Source organism: Pseudophryne corroboree, chromosome 7, assembly GCF_028390025.1.
Source record: "Pseudophryne corroboree isolate aPseCor3 chromosome 7, aPseCor3.hap2, whole genome shotgun sequence".
NCBI classification, from domain to species: Eukaryota; Metazoa; Chordata; class Amphibia; order Anura; family Myobatrachidae; genus Pseudophryne; species Pseudophryne corroboree.
In genome coordinates, this window is record NC_086450.1 from 266763510 (window position 1) to 266778267 (window position 14758).

General features: G+C 48.2%; 1 protein-coding gene and 1 pseudogene across 1 annotated transcript in view; both read left to right on the forward strand.

The window, feature by feature from the left end:
- The window catches only part of PFKL (phosphofructokinase, liver type), an 800878-nt gene that overhangs the window by 397519 nt on the left and 388601 nt on the right, over positions 1–14758 (forward strand). The window lies entirely within an intron of this gene.
- Positions 1425–1543, forward strand: LOC134947162 (5S ribosomal RNA; annotated as a pseudogene).

Genomic DNA, 14758 nt, shown 5'->3' on the forward strand with positions numbered 1-14758 from the left:
GCCCTGGCTGCAAGTTTCTGTTTTGGAAGGAGTTAACAGTTATTCTGGAGTCAGAAACAGACTCCAAGAAGGTAACGTTTACTTCCACATATAACCCCAAACCTAGCGGTCTGGTTTCGGTCTTGTCGGTCATAAAGGAACGTAACAGCCCCAAGAGGGCCAGTTTCCAAACCAGAAGGGGGCCGACTTCTTCAGTTTGCACAGACCTGGTAGTAGTCTACAAACAGATGCCTGGGTGCAAGAAGCGGTATCTCTAGGTCAGTGTTTCCCAACCACGGTCCTCAAGGCACACTCAGTCCTGGTTTTAGTGATATCCAGGCTTGAACACAGGTGACTTAATTAGTACCTCAGTTATTTGATTTAACCATCTGTGCTGAAGCCTGGATATCACTAAAACCTGTACTGTTGGTGTGCCTTGAGGACCGCGGTTGGGAATGCCTGCTCTAGGTTATGCTTTCCCTTCTAGAAGCATCCTCCTTGAAGGTTCTTCTGTTTCAGCCCGTCTCGGGTAGAGGCGTAGGTGAGGGATTTGCATGAAGCAGTTCAAAAATTGCTTTGGTTAGGAATAGTCATTCCAATAACCCATGCACAATAGGGGGGTTTACTCCAACCTGGGTCAAAAAAAAAAAAAAAAAAAAGGATCCTTCGCCCCATTCTCAATCTCAAAAAGTCTAAACAGATAAATTTGGGTACCACGTTTCACATGGAGACATGGCACTCCATAGTTGGTGGGGAGCCAGTAGAATACATAGTATTTTTGGATAAGTCGGGAATCTTACCTTCAGGCTCCTATAGCACTGTCCATCCGTGTTATCTCAGGGTTACTATCCTTCAGCAACATTTCAGTTTTTAGGCCTTACCCTTTTGGTTAACCACAGCCCAGAGTATTTACCAAAATGATTATGGCAGTTTATCTCCACTAGCAGGGGATAAGAAAATTGCCATACCTTGATTACCTTTTTATCCTGGCACAAATACAGGAAGGGTTTCTGTGCCATCTACAACACACAATAACTTGTCTGCAGAGGCACGGGTGCTTCATAAATTGGCAAAATCATCTCTGGTTCCGTAACAACGGATGACTCACGGTGGGGCTGTTCTGAATTCAAGTCTGCAGAAAATGGTTACCTCGGAACAAGATATCCAAGGTGCAGTTAAGGACTCAGGAGTTGTTACACAGTCAAACAATATCAATTCACGCAGCAATGCGAATTATGGGTTTGATGGTGAATAGACATGGTGAAGTGGCACAATTCCACTCAAGATCTCTCCAGCATCTGTTTCCATCTACAGCCGCATCACACTGGATATGCCCAATCTCATTTGATGTTGGAAGTTAAGCAGTGTTGTGCCTGGTTAAATTTTATAATAAGAGACCACCTGTAAATACCAGGGGGTGTAGGTGGGCCTGATGGACAATAACCATATACAGCCATACCACACTGGATATGCTTAATCTCACCTGATCTTGCAAGCTAAGCAGTGTGGGGCTGGGTAGGTACTTGGATGGGTGACCATCTGGGAACACCAGGTGCTGTCCGTATAACACAAACAAGTATGTGATACTGTCAGAAAGGGTAAGAAAGTCAGTAGCCTGGGGGCTACAGACATTCCATCTAGGCCAGAGGACACCCTTTAGGATATCAGGTTGGGAGATCCTGACATCAAATGCCAGTCTTCAGGGCTGTGGGGTCGATTGTCCAGAAGATTATGATTCCGGGGACTATGGGCCACTGAAGAAGGTTGCCTGCTAATAAACCTGTTAGCATCTCGGGCCATATACTTTGCCCTGATTCAGGCACGGGACATCCCTAAAGGAAAACCGGTCCAGATCCGCAAGGACACGGAAATGGCAGTAGTGTACCTCAACCTTCATAGAGGAACACGCAGCTAAACAGCAAGGACGAAGGTAAGTCACATACTAAAGTGTGCAGAACTCCATCTTCCAGCCTTGTCCACAGTGTTTGTTCCAGGAATCCTAAACTGAAGAGCAGATTCTCAGTCGACACGCCATTCACGTAAGCGAATGGGCTTTGCACCCTAAAGTCGTTTCAGACTCAGGTAGACAAGTGGGGTTTGCCAGAGAAAGATCTCATGGAGTCCCATCTGTACAACAAAGCCCATAATCGGGTCAGTAACAAAGGATCAGGGAGTGATCTTTGTGGACGTCTCTTTAGTGGGAATTTCATTTCACTTCTCAAATCATCCTGCTACCCAGGAGAGTGATGAAAATACAACAAGGAGGCCAGGATTGTAATAGCTCTGGCTTGGCCCAGAAGGCGTTGGTACAAAGATCCACAGAAAATGTTGAATGCCATTTCTGTTTCCTCTACGCCCAAATCTAATAATGCAGGGCCCTTGTTATCACAGATATCTGGATCGACGGTCTTGACGACGTGGCTCTTGAAGTCTATATCCTGAAGTCAAGAGGATTCTCACAGATGCTCAGAGCAAGGGAAACTTCCTTGGCTCATATTTATCACCAAATATAGCAAGCCTATATTCATTGGTGCAATGGAAGAGGTATGGACTCGAAATCTTTCAGAGTTTACATGGTTCTAGCATTCCTTCAGGCAGGAATGGATAAAGGTTTAAGGGTGGCTTCCTTGAGAAGGCAAGTGTTAGCATCGACTGTATGGTTCCAAAAGAAAAATTGCCACATTGCAGGATGTGCACACTTTTTTTTTTCTCCAGGGAATGCTGCGCATTCAACCTCCCTTTGTTTTTACTACAGTGCCTGGGGATGTAAGTCTAGTCCTCAAAGCCCTTCAAGTTGATCTGTTTGAACCACTAAATAAAGTGGATTTCAAATGGTTGACAGCTAAAGTTCTCTTCCTTCTGACTATGGCATCAGCTAGAAGAGTGTCAGATTTAGGAGCACTGTCATGTTAATCTACTTGTCTGATGTTTATCCAGATAATATATTTCTCAGAACAAGGTCTGGGTATCTTCCTAAGGCGGGGTCTAGATTCCACCTTAATGAAGAAATTGTAGTCCTGGTTTTTCAGGAATCAGGATTTTCTGCGGCAGATGTGTCGCTGGACGTAGTCAGGCCATTAAGGATCTACGTGGATCGTACCAGTGCCATCAGAAAGACAGAGTCTCTCTTCATCCTCTACGGATTTCACAAGAGGGGATGGCCTGCTACTAAACAGACGCTAGCAAGATGGCTTTGAATGATGATTTCAGAAGCATATTCTCGAGCTGATATCCCTGTTCCGGCTAATGTCTCTGCTCACTCTGCACGTAAGGTAGGTCCTTCATGGGCAGCACAACATAGTGCTTCAGCAGAACAGATATGTAAGGCAGCCACATGGTCTTCCAATAACACATTCATTAGACATTATGCCTTGGATACTTTTGCCTCTCATGATGCTGCATTCGGGCCTAAGGTTCTCCTATCTAATCAGGAGCGTCCCCACCACTAAAAATTGCTTTGGGAAGTCCCAATGTTATTCTGTGGATAACCTGTGGACCCTGCCGGAGAAATATACGTTATGGTAAGAACTTACCTTGATAACGGTATTTCTCCTATGTCCACAGGTTTCCACAGGGATCCCACCCTGACGCACCTGATTTGAGAATCTTTATACTCACTAAACTCTTCCCTCTTGCATGGAAGGGTGTGCATGTGTGTTCTTCTCGCCTGAGTATTGTTTTACATAATGCTCCTGCCTAAATGCTTTGGAATACAACTGATTTCCTGAGCCAGTGGGCGGGGCAATATGGACGAGCCCGTTGCATCCTGGAAGGACTGAAAGCTTGTGATCGTTTGGTGCCAATCCGCTGTCGCTCCATGATATCCCTATGTTATCCTGTGGAAACCTGTGGACATAGGAGAAATACCGTTATCAACGGTAAGTTCTTACCATAACTTATATTTCGTTACTATGCAGATTGTCACTAAATGGCCCTCTTTTTCTATTCTTTTTCCATTTAGAGATTCCCAAGTTTCACAAAGATTCTTAAAATCTTGTAGAGTAGTGGTATAGAAGGCTTCATTATAGCCACTTTTATAGTATGTAGGGTAAAACTCACTTTTCTTATGAAATAGCTTTTGATTTCCTGACTCTAATGTATCATAGATTTTTATGGTCTCTGATGTGGCTCCCTCAATTTGAAGTTCAGATAGCGTATCCAAAGTGGATTGATCACTTTGATCTAATATTATGGGTGTCCCCATAATCCCATTCTTTCTTAAATCTTTATTGAGAAAATACCTCTTTCTACAAAGATCCTGTGTATATATATTTAATTCGATATAAAGGTCAAAGAAATTGGGATCCATAACTGGTGCAAAATTTAAACCTTTAGCTATAATGGCCTTTTCACTCTCAGATAAAATTCTGGATGACAAATTAAAAATGCCTTTATTTCTCAATATTGTTTTGGATTTTTTGGTGTATTTTTTTCTTCCTCCTCGACATCCTCTAGGTTGGGATCTCTTCCTCTCTTTGGGGAATTCGAATTTAGGGCACTGAACCTGTTTCGATTCCTCCAAATAGGATAGAGTTCCTGTTCTAAAAAATGTGGAGAGTCAGATGTTTTTCTTACGGGACGATTTGGGGAGAGATGTGTGCTGAGCGATCCGCCAATCTAGCACCAGCGATAGCGATGCGCGAGGCTGCGCATCGCTATCGCTGTGAGGGGTACACACGGAGTGATCACTGCTTAAAATCACTGTCAGATTGCTTAGATTTTAAGCAGCGATCGCTCCGTGAGTACCCCCCTTTACTTCCTCAGATCTTAAAGGGATTTGATAAGAGGTTTTTGGTCTCGCACCCTTTTGGGAGTAATCTCTAGTAGGTATGGATGTTTCATTATGAGAGGGAGGGCCTAGTCTATAATTTCTAAGGTCAACCCTAGGGCTTCCTCTAGTACAGGCATGTCCAACCTGCGGCCCTCCAGGTGTTGAGAAACTACACTTCCCAGCATGCCCTGACACAGCTTTAGCATTCTCTGACAGCAAAACAGTGTCAGGGCATGCTGGGATATGTAGTTTCACAACAGCTGGAGGGCCGCAGGTTGGACATGCCTGCTCTAGTATTAGAAAAATTTGATTTATGACCGCGGATCAATTTTACATTTTTGTTATATTGATCCAATGGTTTCTGTTGGTTATTGGAATGTTTATACATATCCATAGTCCTCCTACCTCCTCTGTTATAAGTACGTTCTATATTGTTTGAGTAATCATGTCTATCACTATCTAATTTACTTGTTCTTATTAGAAATTACCTCTCTCAAATTCCTCCACTCTTTAATTCAAAGTATAGTCACAATCATTAAAGTCAGACCTAATATCAAAAGGTTTTAGCATATTTTGTACCTTTTCCACTTCTAAGCATATATTAGTCACTTTAGTGTCACAATATGTAACAAGGAGCCCCATTAAAGTAAAGGAACAAATATCCAGAATCTCATTCCACTTTTTTGTGAGGTCTGCATCATCCTTAAAGGAGCAGGATTTATGAACCCTTAGTCCCCTAGGGATCATTTTTTCCTTAAGATATTATCAAGCCAGTGTCTCGGTTTTTAGAAGGTTTTCTAATCTATTAAATAGATGATAGAAACATAGAATTTGACGGCAGATAAGAACCACTTGGCCCATCTAGTCTGCCCCTTTTTTATTTTATCCTTTAGGCAATCTCAACCCTTTTTTAACCTTGATTCTTTGTAAGGATATTCATATGCCTGTCCCAAGCATGTTTAAATTGCCCTACAGTCTTAGCCTCTACCACCTCTGATGGGAGGCTATTCCACTTATCCACTACCCTTTCTGTGAAGTAATTTTTCCTTAAATTTCCCCTGAACCTCCCCCCCTCCAGTCTCAGTGTATGTCCTCAAGTTCTAATATTTCTCTTCCTTTGAAGAATGTTTCCCTCCTGAACTTTGTTAAGACCCTTTATATATTTGAAAGTTTCTATCATGTCTCCCCTTTCCCTTCTCTCCTCCAAACTATACATGTTAAGATCTTTTAGCCTTTCCAGTTAAGTTTTGTGATGTAGGCCATGTACCATTTTAGTTGCCCTTCTTTGTACACTCTCTAATGTATTTATATCCTTCTGGAGATATGGTCTCCAGAACTGGACACAGTATTCCAGATGGAGCCGTACCAATGACCTATACAGTGGCATTATCACTTCTTTTTTCCTGCTACCGATTCCTCTCCCTATGCAACCAAGCATCTGACTTGCCTTTCTCATTGCTTTGTTGCATTGCTTTCCTGCCTTCAAGTCACTTGAAATAGTTACTCCTAAATCTCTTTCCTCCTCAGTAGTTTCCATTATAGTACCCTTGATACTATACTTAGCCTTTGGGTTTGCATGTCTAATGGATTTGCCTCAGTGGAGAGAGATTCTGCAGCTATTCGTTCCTGTAGCAATGCAATCAGTCTCTCATTTCTCTCATTAAACCTCCTCTGGGATGCCATTGCCTACTAAGGAGCACAACCTATTGAAACACGGATAGCTTATTGCAGCCCAAACTAGTTAGCCAGAATCTAACAAAAAAATGCACAATAGTATCACAGTGAAATAGATTCCACTGAGAAATTTGGCGCTATAAACACTTAAAAATAATTTAGCAATTAAAAAAGCACCTTTGTATAGTTTTATTTTATTTTACAGCTGCTCCTATATGGCAAAGTGGATGCCTAAACGTAGAAATAGCGTAATGTTTGTATAGACTTAAACAAGGAGCGCTGAGTATATCTTGTGAAATACATACTGTGTATTAAATTATAAACCTGACGCACCTTGCCCCTTCAGGTTCTAGAATTAAAGATACACGAAATGGAGGTCACACAGCAGCTATATGCACGCACACATAGTCACATTGGGCCTAATTCTGAGTTGATCGCAGCAACAATTTTGTTAGCAGTTGGGCAAAACCATGTGCATTGCAGGAGGGGCAGATATAACATGTGCAGAGAGAGTTAGTTTTAAGTGGGGTGTATTCAAACGGAAATCTAAATTGCAGTGTAAAAATAAAGCAGCCAGTATTTACCCTGCACAGAAACAAAATAATCCACCCAAATCTGACTCTCTGCAAATGTTATATCTGGCCCCCCTGCAGTGCACATGGTTTTGCCCAATTGCTAACAAACTTGCTGCTGCGATCAACTCAGAATTAGGCCCTTTGTACAATGCAGAAAATATGACATGCAATAACACTGCACTGGATTAGCAATACAGAGTAGTACTAAGTATAGCTATACACTCAATAGATATAACAATGCACAGTAAAGACTGGATGTATATCACAGGGTACTTGTACTATATAAACCCTGACTAAATGCACTTTCTTAACTAACACTGTCAGCAGACATGTAGAATACTTAATTGTCCTTTAAAATGCACAGCGCTGACATGCAGGCGGCTTTACAGAGGAGGTTTTGCCCAAACAGTCCCAGGATCAGCTCAGCTTGTCCTAATGGCGCCCAAACGCTGACAGGGAGTGAGGGAGAGAGAGATATACAGCTCCAGGGCGGGAACATTTACTCTAAAGGGCGCCCTGGGGCTGGGGGAGGGGCTACAGGTCAAAGCCTTATAGGGGGACTTCACAAATGGGTACTGGTGACTATACCAATATAATCTGTTTATGAGAGAAAACCGACAAGTGCCCTTGCCCTGGTGGTCTAGTGGGGTCCCTGTACTACCACAGTGTCCATGCCAGCGCTCACGGCCCGCCTCCCTCCGGCCGCACGGAGTCGCTATTTACAGCGGGTCCAGCCGGGGGGACCCACTTACCTCCTCCCTGAGTGCAGCGACGCGATCCAGGAGAACAGCGGTCGTGTGTGTGTGTGTGTGTGACTAACTGAAAGAAACAGGAGCCTCCGCTGTAGGTACCCGACAACCAGGGTGCGGGAGTGTACAGCGCCGCTGGGGAAGGTGATGGAGCTGCAGCAGGAGATGTCTGACTGACATCTAACACAGACTGCCCCTGCTGCAGCCCTTGGAGTCTTCATTTCTGCTGCGGGGTACACTGGCCTCCACAAGGATTCACATCGGGTGTAGAGTAGGATCTTGATCCGAGGCACCAACAGGCTCAAAACTTTTGACTGTTCCCAGGATGCACAGCGTCGCCTCCTCTATAACCCCGCCTCCATGCCAGGGAGCTCAGTTTGTAAGTTGGTGCCATGCAGTATGCAGGCACTTAACAGGAGGCTGCCTTAAGCAGCCTTTTCAGAGCTTAATTTTTACAAGACTGACAGAAGAAAACTGTAAGAAGACTACAAGGTCTTCTGCAGGCAAAGTCTCATAGACTTTCCTGCATGCAGCTCCATCACCCCCAGCGGCGCTGTATACTCCCGCGCCCTGGTTGCCGGGTCACTGTAGCGGAGGCGCCGGCTTCTTCCTCTCTGAAGTGAGTCACACACATGCCGCCGTTTCCCGGATCACGGGGCTGCAGAAGAGGGGGAGGTAAGGGGCTCCTGTGCCGCACTTTACCACGAAGCGATTGCGCTGGCGTGGACACTGAATACTGGGCAGCCGCTCCACTAGCCACCAGGGTTAATTTATGGGCACAGGTCAGGGGGATATTGTACCAAGTTCCCCCGTTTTTGTATTTACAGCCCGCACACCCAGTCGGGATGCCAGCAGAGGGAGCAGGTCGGACCTGAGGCCCCAGCCCCAGCGCGCCATTTCAGCAATGTTCCCACCCTGGAGCTGCTTCCTTCTCCCTCACTCCCAGTCAGCAGCCATTTCAGAGAGAACCTTGCTGTTCGTGGTATTGCTAGGGCAAATCCTCCTCTGTGGAACCGCCTGACTGCCAGTGCTGTGCTTCCTACAGGACACTTGAGTATTCTACCTGTCACTGGAACTGTGTTAGTTAAGAGAGAGTGCATACATTCAGGGTTGTGTGGTACAAACACCCTGTGATATACATCAAGTGCTTACTGTGTTTGTTATAGCTATAGTTATCACATATAGCCATACTGAGTATTACTTTGTATTGCTAGCCCATTGCAGTTTATGGTACATAATTTCTCTAACGTCCTAGTGGATGCTGGGGACTCCGAAAGGACCATGGGGAATAGCGGCTCCGCAGGAGACTGGGCACAAAAGTAAAAAGCTTTAGGACTACCTGGTGTGCACTGGCTCCTCCCCCTATGACCCTCCTCCAAGCCTCAGTTAGATTTTTGTGCCCGAACGAGACGGGTGCAGGCTAAGGGGCTCTCATGAGCTGCTTAGTGGAAAAGTTTAAAGTAGGTTTTTTATTTTCAGTGAGACCTGCTGGCAACAGGCTCACTGCATGGAGGGACTAAGGGGAGAGAAGCGAACTCACCTGCGTGCAGAGTGGATTGGGCTTCTTAGGCTACTGGACATTAGCTCCAGAGGGACGATCACAGGCCCAGCCATGGATGGGTCCCGGAGCCGCGCCGCCGGCCCCCTTACAGAGCCAGAAGACTGAAGAGGTCCGGAAAATCGGCGGCAGAAGACGTCCTGTCTTCTATAAGGTAGCGCACAGCACCGCAGCTGTGCGCCATTGCTCTCATGCACACTTCACACTCCGGTCACTGAGGGTGCAGGGCGCTGGGGGGGGCGCCCTGAGACGCAATAAAACACCTTTTTGTTGGCAAAAAATACATCACATATAGCTCCTGGGCTATATGGATGCATTTAACCCCTGCCAAATTTCCTTAGAAAAGCGGGAGAAAGGCCGCCGTGAAGGGGGCGGAGCCTATCTCCTCAGCACACTGGCGCCATTTTTCCTCACAGCTCCGTTGGAGGAAGACTCCCTGACTCTCCCCTGCAGTCCTGCACTACAGAAACAGGGTAAAACAAAGAGAGGGGGGCACTAAATTGGCATAGAAATATATACAGCAGCTATATTAGGGAAAAACACTTATATAAGGTTATCCCTGTATATATATAGCGCTCTGGTGTGTGCTGGCAAACTCTCCCTCTGTCTCCCCAAAGGGCTAGTGGGGTCCTGTCCTCTATCAGAGCATTCCCTGTGTGTGTGCTGTGTGTCGGTACGTTGTGTCGACATGTATGAGGAGGAAAATGGTGTGGAGGCGGAGCAATTGCCTGTGTTAGTGATGTCACCCCCTAGGGAGTCGACACCTGACTGGATGGTCTTATGGAAAGATTTACGTGATAGTGTCAGCACTTTACAAAAGACTGTTGACGACATGAGACAGCCGGCAAATCAGTTAATACCTGTACAGGCGTCTCAAACACCGTCAGGGGCGGGGCGTGGCCTAGCTAGCAAGCCGAGAAGAGGTGAATTGTGTGTGCTCCTGTGGGCTTGGGCCTTATATTACTTATAAAATACACTTCACGGGTCACCACACACCTCTAAGCGTGTATACCGGCTCCCTGCTCCAGCCAGTATCGGAGGGTGTCGGTTGCGGAGCCGGGGAGCCCTTATCAGGGCTCCTGCAGGTTGCGGCCTTCCCCTCCATAAGAAGCCGGGGGTCTGTGGTGCGACCTCCCACCCCACCGGAAGTGAGACTGTTCGGGACTGCCGTCCGGGAGGACGAGCCCATACGCCGGGCCGACGGAGAGTGATATCCCCGGGACCGGGGACCCCGTCCTGTGACCCTGCAGCAGCCATCGGGACCGTGTGCGGTTGGCGGCGGAGGCTCCGTACGGTGGGTGAGTCCCTTCCTTACCGGCGCACTCCAGCGCAGCATCGGGGCTCTTTCCTCCCTCTCCCCGCGCCTCTTGTCCATACCGTCTCATCTGCTGCAACCTGCTCTAGGCCGCGGACTCGGGAAGCGGCCACCGGAGCTCCCGCGAGACGCGGCCTAGCGGCGGGCCTCGGACCGGGACCTCGATTGCGGGGCCGGACCCGTGTTAGCCACGGACAGACTTTGCGGCCCCTGACACGGCTCCTGTCGGCTCGGCTACATCACTAAAAGAGGCCTTATTACCCCTACCTCTCCATCGCACCGAGCACAAAATAGTGCCGCACGGTAAAAGTGCATGAAGCCCGGCGGCCATCTTGAAAACACGGCTGGGGGATTGGGTTCCCAGTACACCTCAGAACCCCCGCCTAGACCCCCGTGCCCAGTACCTCGGCACTGCTGCCCACTACACCAGACTGTGAGGGGGGAGAACCTGTTGTGCAGCGACCACTTCACCCTGCAATTGCCCTCTCTCCTTTAATATACTCTTTCAAGGTTAAATTGTGCTCCCACGGGCTGGTGTTACCTCGGAGCGGCTCCTGCGAGGTGCGACCTTCCCCTCCCCTACCAGAGGTGCGGCTGGACGGGCCGGGTGGCGGTGGAAACCGGATAGACGCGGCTGGCGACTGTTACCTGGAGAGGTGGGAGCCGTTGCCGCTAACGCCGGAGACCCCCTGTGTACCTGTAGCGGCCATCGGAAGCGGGCGCAGCTGATAGTGAGGGTTCTCCTTACCCTGCTCTCACCCTCACCTCTTGAACACCCTAACCCGCCCTATAGGCTCTCCTACGGGCTAGAAATACTGGACCAGATAACACTTCTGAGGGTTCGGCCTACTATTACCGGTGCAACGGTACTCTTTAAGCACCCTGCAGGGCCCTCCCCCCCCCCCCCCCCCTGACACCCACACACGTGACGCCTGCAGGGCCTTGAGTATCTCTGAAAGAAGCCCCGGCCTCCGGAGGATCCCAATCCTGCCGGTGCTAAGAAACGTCACTCATTACCTACATGCCGTGGCATGCCCAGCTGGACCTTTCTGACCATCTTCTTCAAAGTGCCTAGCATGTGACCTCGATATGTACTACACCTGGTCCCGTGTGTGATCCTAATGATATAGGAGCCTCCCTCGTCCTTCCCAGGTGTTGACAACCAACCTACCTCACCTCTTTCCGCCAATATGCCTAAAGGGGGGAAAAAGTCGAATGCCCATAACCTGGTGGGCTACTTCAAGAACTCGACCCCATCTTCCACCCGGAGAGCAACCTCACCCCCACCCACTTCAGCAACCTCTGACAAAGACTCGGACGATGACTCTTCCTCCACTCCCGCCACAAAGGCTGATGTCGCCCTTCTCCTATCCGAGATGCGTAATATTAAAAAATCAATTCGTGCAGAAGTACAGGAGGCTATCTCGGGTCTAAAATCGGACGTGGATAGCCTGGGCACCAGGGTGGATGCCATCGAAAGAAAACAAGAAGAGCTTATCGCCTTCCAACAAGAATCAGAACAGGAGATATCTCAAATGCGTACGGATGTTATGCTCTTAGCGGATAAACAGGAAGATTTGGACAACAGAGGCCGTCGGAACAATCTTAGAATACGCAATGTGCCCGAGACGGTGGAACAAAATCACCTCACGGATTATCTACTCCGCCTCTTCCGCTCACTTGCTCCCTCCGTTCCAGACGACATGCTTCTTCTAGATAGGGCCCACAGGGCTCTACGTCCTAGATCCCAAGACGCCAAAACACCAAGAGACGTAATTCTCCGCTTTCACTATTTCGCGGTCAAAGACCGAGTCTACGCCAAAACCAGGAGGATGTCGACTATCCCGTTCGAGGGCTCCGATCTCTTGATCTTCCAGGACCTGTCGCCGGTCACGCTGAACAGAAGGAGGGAGCTAAAAGATATAACCAAAGCCCTAAGAGATCATAACATCAGATACAGATGGGGCTTCCCTTTTGCCCTCCAAGTCAGAGCGGATGGTAAATTCCTCTCTGCTAGGTCCCCAGATGAGGCCCTTCAACTACTCCATCAACTGAACATCTCCGGCCCCCCGACCACTCCTCAACGCTCTCTCCCAGTCAACACCTCCCCTTCTCTCACAGCCCCAGCCTCAAACTGGACCACCGTCGGATCCGCTTCCCACGCCTCCCCAGATACATGAATCGCCATGTATAGATGTCCATGATGGATCTCGATGCGCATACGAGTCCCTGACGGACTGCGGGGGGTCTCTCCGCATTATGCCAAGACTCCCATAAGATGTAGAGACTTTGGTTAAGTTAATGTTTACCATTTAATGCCTTGGTGATCCTGTTGTGGGGGGGCCTGTCCGGGCCCTCGGGGCCGGGGTTCGTCGTGGCTGGCCGCGGGGGTTCCGGCCCCGGGAGGCCCGTCTGGGCCGAACCTTCTCTCTTTACCTCATGCAGGCTGTAATGTTATTGTTGTTGATATGTGGTCGACATGACATGTTTACCCCCAGTTCCATTAATGCTGTTTCCCTCCCTCCCCCCCCCCTCCTCCCTCCCCTTCTCCCTCCCCTTTAAGCTCCCCTAGTTTATTGTCCGCAATATGTACACTTACTTTTAGTCTGATTGCACACGGGACCCGGGCTCCTCTCCGAGCAGCTGGGTCCACCCACCCCCCATTCGACCTTTAAGGTCGACGTCGGACGACCTGGACCTACGGGTCGACTTCTTCCTTGGGTCCGACTAACGAGAATGGATTTTCTCCGCCTTCTAACCACTGATACTAATATAGGCTTGTCCTTCATCTGTTCTCCTACCCTCTCTTTTCTTCTCTCTCCGATCCTCTTTCCTTTCCCTTCCCCTATCTCTTTCGGAGCCCAGCTGGTGCGCTCCCACATGAAGAGTGCTCTGTTCTCATACCATGGTTCTTAGAATAATCACATTGAACACGAAAGGTCTGAATAGCCCGCGTAAACGATCTCTCTTATTCCAATCCCTTAAGCAACTTAAAGGCGACATCGTTTTCCTACAGGAGACTCATTTCTCGGGTAAGTCTCATCCAGAACTTAAGTCCAAACACTTCCAGCTCACTTTCCATGCTTGCGACCCCATACACAAGAAGAAAGGGGTCTCAGTACTCTTTGCTAATCATTTAGATTTCATCCCCTCTGAAATACTGAGCGACCCTGAAGGTAGATACCTGTTGCTGGTGGGGATGTTAAACGGGTCCCCCTATACATTTTTAAATGTCTATGCTCCAAACCAGAACCAGGCCCCCTTTTTCCACTCACTAAATAGCCTCTTAACCCTACACAGACGCGGGAATGTGGTATTAGGGGGGGATTTTAATGTGACTTTGGACAGCGCTCTGGACAGATCTAAACCTCTACCCAGATCTATGCGCCCCTCACACACGCGTAACGCAGCTGCTTTGAACCTCCTGCTGTCACGCCACCTTCTCTTCGATACATGGAGAGTGAAAGAGCCGACTGCTAAAGATTACACATACTATTCCCCCATATACGATGTTTACACAAGACTGGACATGATTTTCCTGAGTTCGGAGCCTGCGCAATGTATCATAGACACCTCCATTCACCCCAACACGTGGTCAGACCACGGCCCGGTCACTGTAGATGTCCAGGGCTCACATCCACCCGCCCGCCATCCTGTGTGGAGATTGAATGACAGACTCCTCCTTAACCCCCAAACGAAAGCTCACATAGCCGCCGAAATCTCCCACTACTTTGAGACAAACGCATCCCCATCTGTTCCCCCTATGTTACTATGGGACGCTCATAAAGCGGTTATACGTGGATGCCTGATCAGCGCCTCCTCCTATAACAAGAAGACCAGATCTAAACGCATCCGGGAACTCTCAGACATGCTTGGTTCCCTCTCACTGAAACACAAAAAAACAGGGTCCGAAACGGATCTCTCCTCCCTAGCTGCGGTCAGAGGTGAATTAAATATGCTCCTGACGACGAAGGTGGAGACCAGCCTGAAGTGGCTCAACCAATCCTTCTACGAAAAAGGGGATAAAGCCGATCGGCTATTAGCCTCTAGGCTCCGGGCTAAACTTGCAAGGAACAACGTTATGTCCATCCAGCTTCTCTCTGGTGAGAAGACTAGGGATCCTAAACGTATCACTGA